Here is a 6,672-nt window from a genome sequence, read left to right as displayed (position 1 = left end):
ATAAATAAATATTAATATTAAAATTATCAATTATTAATATTTTAAATAAATTATCAATTATTAATATTTTAAAAATAAAATAAAATAAAAATTAATCATAATAATATTTAAATTAAATAAATGTTAATATTTAAATGATTTATTATTAATATTTTAATTAAATTCTAGATTATTAATATTTAAAAAATCTAATAAAAATAAAATGTCACATAAATAATAAAGGGTGTTTTTGTCTTTTTATTTTCTATCCTTTTCTTATTTCAAAATTATTGTTACCAACCAAACACTATAATAAGTCATAATAATTATTCCTGTTCTATTCTCTTTGTCATACCAAACTAAGTAATAACTATTCTATTCTATTTCCACCTCATTGTATTCCCACATAATAACTATTTTATTCCATTTTTATCTATTCCGCCAACCAAACGTACCATAAGTCTGTACTAACAATACTTGGCTGAGTAAGTAGTCTTCTTGCAGTGTGTAAGGTTGGTATTTTTGTTTTTGTTTTCCAGGTTTATTGTCAAAATTTTTCTTCTCTTTATCCTTCCTATCTAGCTCACTTCTCTTAGAACTGTTATTGTCTAGCTTAAGATTTTTAGTCCTAGCAACCAAAGCACTATTAGTATAGTCTTCCTCTCTAAAAGCCTTTCTCTGTTCCTGAGCTTTTAAAGCATTGATGAGCTCACTTAAATAAGTCTAGTAATATCTCTTAACTCTTCTAGGGAAGAAATCTTGCTATCAAACCTTTCTGGCAAACCGACTAATACCTTGATAGCAGTATGTTTTCCAGTTAACTCTTCCCTCAAAAGTCTAAGCTGATTTACCAGCTTCATGAGTTTTTTAGAAAACTCTTGAACAGTCTCTTCTTCTTTCACCCTCAACATCTTAAATTTTCGTTGAAGATTCAAAGCTTACATCTGCCTTGTTCTCTCACTACCTTGAAACTCAATTCTTAACAAATCCCACACTTTCCTAGGACTATTAGTATGCATAATCCTAGAAAACACAGTTTCTAAAACAGCTGAATGTAAAGAACATAGTGCTTTATACCTTTTGGCAACTTCCTCAGAGTGCTTTGCTTGATCTGAGCAATAGTTGGATTTGCATGCCTCATTGCTAGTGGTTCTCCTCCTGTTTCAACCACATCTCACGGATCAAAAGCTTTGAGGTATGCCTTCATTTTGACTGCCTAGTATTAATAGTTCTTCCCTGCGAATGGTAAAGGAGCTGGTGTGTTGAAACCAGCTAAATGCCATGAAGAAATGATAAAGGGGTACACAGTAATCAAATAAAAAAGTTTAAAAAATAACGAGTCAGTCCCTTAATATCCTTAGGTCTGCTTTGATACCATTTTAGAGATTTGATAAAAATTGGAAATATGAAGAATAGAGATGAAAGAGAGCCAGAGAGAATAATCAAATAAGAGGAAAGAGAAAATTTTGGGTCAACACAAAAACAGTGTGCATAGCTAATTTCATATACTCAGTAACCAACTTTATATACATGATGAAAGAAAGAGAAAAAAAATAGAAGGAACCAGCTGGTTAAGCAACCACTTGGCATTCCAACCCTCTAGATGCTATGGGAATGGTGAGATATTTCCTGCCACTAGTTATTTCTCAACTACTCAAACGATGTAGTTTTAGAAGAAATACAATGAACTAAAACCTGAATTCTAGCATGTGGGAAAAGTAAATAACCACAGACAAAGAGACAGTAAAAATTAGACAAGCTAAAGATGCCAAACAACATAGGTAAAGAAATAAAACGGCAGCTAAAGTCTTCTTCCATTTGAACTTGTCGAGATTCATCACCTCTGTTACTGCAAAATAAAGCACCAGATTTCAACAAACTAAAAGGAAAAGGATCCGCTCTTTAATTGGTATTTTGTTTTTGTTTTTGTTTATTTGCTGCCTCCAGGGCCTGATGAATATTTTAAAAATTGTATGGGCAAAGGCAAATTTAATCACATATATTCCAGGAGTTTTCTTCTTTGAAAAACATAAGATTTCCTTTGATAAAACTGCTTACATACAACCAGAGAGCCAGAACAGAGTCAACAAAACAACCAAGACATCAAAATCTGCCAGCAATACATCAGTTTTAGCCACTATCAGCCCACACAAACACTTAATCATGCTCACATTTATCCAGAAGCGGGGATCCATTGTTTGGTCCCTTGGGAATACTTGATTCAAATGCAGCAGAGGTGATGGCCTTTAAAACAGCCTTTCAAATGGTCAATAATTCCCTCTGGAAGGGCATGATTCCGTTAATGATAGAATCAGACGCATTTGTTGCAGTATAATGAAGTTTATAAGAAATAATGTTTTTCAATGAAGTGAAGAAACTAAGGAAAATGCTTCAGAGCAGCAACATGAAAAACAGAACAGTTACTTCATTCATAATTTGTTCGTTTCCGCAAACTTAAGTACAAGAAAGAGAAAACCTAGAAAACAAGGAATTAGAAACTGACAACTACCCATCAAATGGATGCAGCACACAACTGATCCATAATACTAAGTGGTAAACTAACATTTGCAAAGAAGGATAAACAATAACAATTGACTACAAGTAAAAGATAAAATAAAGCTAAGCTTAATTGAGTCTCATGCATCAGCATGTAATATCTGCTAGCTGCTAAGATAAACACTTGTAGAAATTAAGAGATGTATTCCAACTTCAACACGATATCATGGGTGTTAAACACCTCATCAAGGCTCTGAGAGAATAGGAGAGCATTCAGTGAAATTAACAGATTGATTCAAAACATTTAAAATGTAGAGATTATCCATGCACTAAGAGAAGCAACTTCCTTCGCTTATTCCTTGGCAAAATTGGGAGTTGATTGAGCAAACTTCTTCCACGCCTGATGGTAGAGGAATTATGTGATTGTTTCAGTTTATGGGGGTCTTAGACGACAAGTTTCTTATTCCATATGTCAATGTATAAATTGTACAGAGGAGTTGTATGTTTTGAATTGATAATGTTGTACTGCTATCAGGTGATACTTTCTGGATCTGATGGTGTAATCGTCACATCATAATGAGATGTTGTAAGCTTTATTGCTTATTTATTGATAAACTTACCTTGTTTGAGCCAAAAAAAGAAAAAAAAAAAAGGAAAGAAGCGGTGAACGAGACTAAATGAAAACCATTCAGCAACACAAAAACCAGCACACTCTACCCAGTTTCTAGCATTCAAAACAGCCAGCCACGACATATTTAACTTCCTAACAAATAAAACTCCATTGCACCGGAGGAAGCCAACACTATACTACCCAACAACAGAGCTGGGACCTTCTTATGACAACAAGAATAACCAGTCATCTAGTTGGTCACCGGCAGCCATACCTGTTGTAAAATATGCCCTATTTTATTTTTTTTTTGTTAAGTTATTGATGAAATTTCATTAATGAGAATTGCATAAGTACAACCTAATGTTTGACAAGCTATAACACAATATCCCCTAAAAATAATGATTTATGCTTGTCATAACAATAGTAAATGCCAGTAGGCCACTTAAGAAACACCTTTCAAACGGACAAGGAAAGAAATTAAAAGCAATACAACCATAAACATAAAGCTCGAATCAATCAGGCATTGCAAATAGAACCTAGACCTTGAAGCCAAAGATGTAAAGAACAATATAGCCTGTTCCATACAGACAGAGAATATCACTTGCAGAAAACAAATCAGATAGATTTATGTCACCATGCCACTAAAAACAGAGTCAAGACCTACAGCCAAACTATGAACAAATTATTGCGGTTCACACCTTACTTTGCAAGCTGATCAGCGCATGGATTGCCCTCTTGGAAAACATGTTTAAATGTTACATTCTCGATTGCATCACATAGTAAGTCAACGTGCTGAAAGATTTTCCAACATTTCCATGGCTTCTTTAAGTGATTTAGCACCCATGAAATTGCTATCTTAGAATCAGATTCAACAATCAAATGCTTGTGCCCAATCTATGGTGACTTACAGAATACGCCCTTTTATTCACATCAAACCAACGATTTTAAATTTTACCTTGCATCGTAAAAGGTAGCACACTAGGATTGCATATCTAAAGTTTGGCTTATAAAAAAAATGTGCTGCTGTATTAGCTCTTGATGTACAAAATCACATTTTTCACATTTCAAGGTGATTTTTTTTCTTTTTTTTAAATGGATATAGTAGTTTGTATTAATAATACCAATAATTACAAAATGCAGAGCAACATTTCGAAAAGGCCTATCTCTGCCTCTCAGAATCACCTATATGTACTGTTTGTGAACAACAAATCCTCCCTGACTTGGGGTCAAAACAACCCCACTAAAAATGCCGTTACTCGAACAATCAAGTTGTAAACTTACAAAAAAATATCCCAACAGATCAAGGAATTCACACAGAAGAATCAAGAACAAAAACATTTACAATTCCACAATCACATAACCAGAACCAGTACCTTGATTGGGAGGCGGTTCAGGATTAACCCACAACAGTCGTTGAGACCGTGAGGCCCCCTCTTTCGCAAGTCAATCAGCGTCGTCATTAACTGAGCAAAATCTGTGTTTTATCTAGCATTGTCTTACATTCTTGAGGAGGTTTGTGATTTGGATGCAAAGTTTTCTCATCCTCCGTGGCACCATAGTTAGGTTAAGAACCCATTTCACCACTTTCGATGAATCACATTCAATCTCAAGTTTAGCATCAGACCACGCTAAGGCGCAAAAGATCATAATTGCCTCTTTAACAGCCATAAATTCTGTAGAACACTATCATCTCCCACAAATCAGCAGTAAATCAATCACAAAACAGCACCAAATCACTCACAAACCAGTAGCAAATCAGCAATAGATCAGCAGCAAGATTAGTATCATGTGTTGCAATATTTTCTGTAAAGAGACGTTGCACCAATTTCAGAAGATTAATACACCATTGTTGACCTTATAATCTCTCCCTATTGTTGGACAAAGTTTCTTTGTATAATATGGTTTGTAAGCTATTTTAAGAGAGGAGAACCAACTAAGTTCTCAAGCAGAAAAAAAATGCAAAAACTTATATGTTTGTTTTTTTCTCTTCCTCTCTTGTCTACTATCTCTCTCAACCTCTTTCTCTCCCTCTCCTTTCTGTTCCTAAACTTCTTCAAATTCTACCATGTTGGAGTCATTATAGCCAACAGACTTTGAAAACAGAATGAGTATAACACCAGCATTATCCCTCAAGATGCTTCCAATACCAACCTCACTAGGGTTTCCTCAAGCTGCCTTGTCAGTGTTAAATTTAAGCCAGCCTTCATTTGGTTTTCACCAAGAAGGGGAGTTCTTGGCTTTCCTGGTTGGTTTTGACAACACACCATCATTACAACATCTAATTAAATCATTGATGGAGGAGTTCATCTTTGGCCATTTGGCCTTAATCCGCCACACCATACGAACCTTGACTAATTCTAGAATCTGACTACCATCCCAAGCTTTCCCCCTAAACACCATTTCATTCCTAGCAATCCATATGGTCCATATGATTTCAAGATGATGTTTAGGGCGATAAAAACCATTTTACCACCTTTGTAGAATCACTCTTTATTATTACATTATAGGATCCAACTCATTTTAATGCAATAAAGATCATGAAAGCTTCTTTGATGGCAAAGAATTGTGTATATTAATTATAAAAAATTGATAGACAAAAAATATAAAAAATAAAATTTAATAATAAAAAATTATTATTTATAATCAGATTTAAGTAATGGATATTTTAAAATTATTATCTGAAAACGACCCAAACTTTATCTAAATCTGATTATAAAATTTCCTAATTTTACTTAATCAAATTAGATAATGTATGATATCCGATTATAATATATTTATTGACATTCCTAAAGCTATCCTCACTATACCAAGAAATTTTATTTTAGTTTTCTCTTTTTTCGCATGCATTTATACAGTTTAGAAGAAAGAAAAAGTAAGTACAATTCCTTGGGCAAAGGCGAACCTCAACCATACTGCTCAAGCTCTTATCATCAGTGGATCATCAATTGCTGCTTACTTCATTACCGTCAATAAAACTGTAAAGGAAAGTGCTAGGAGAAATTCTCGAGCCCAATTTGACAAAACTATTTGAATGGCCAGACCTGGCGGTAGTGCAAAGGTTCCAAGAGCAACAATAATGTATCTTACAACTTGATGCTGTTGTATGGCACATGATACAACATTTCTCTGAGTATTATCTTCAATTGTTTGATTTAAAAAAAAATTATTAGAAAAAACAACCACTATATTTGTTATCGAAATTCTCTTTGGGCTTAACCGAAATTTCCATTATAAACGACTTGATACGACTTCTTAATGCTAAATATTTTTGTGCATTAATATGGAATACCTGAAGGAAAATTTTATTAGTTTTATTTCATTCCAAACCCCCTTCACATTTAACCAATCAAACCACTATTATATGATAATCGTTTTTGGGCCCAACACATATTAATACTAAGCAACTACGATGGAATAAAGGATGCAGAGGAGTTATTCAAGGTGATTTTAGGTGCTTAATATGATGGATTGACAAATTGATTTAAGCTGAAGTGATATAACGCAAAATTATTAATATGATGGATTGACAAATTGATTGTGGGAGAAATTTTAGGTGCTTGAATGGAAACAAATAATTTAAGAGGTGA

The sequence above is a fragment of the Theobroma cacao genome, chromosome 2 (assembly GCF_000208745.1).
Source record: "Theobroma cacao cultivar B97-61/B2 chromosome 2, Criollo_cocoa_genome_V2, whole genome shotgun sequence".
In the NCBI taxonomy this organism is placed as follows: domain Eukaryota; kingdom Viridiplantae; phylum Streptophyta; class Magnoliopsida; order Malvales; family Malvaceae; genus Theobroma; species Theobroma cacao.
The sequence above is the reverse complement of the archived record's forward strand: the minus strand, read 5'-3'. Positions refer to the sequence as shown.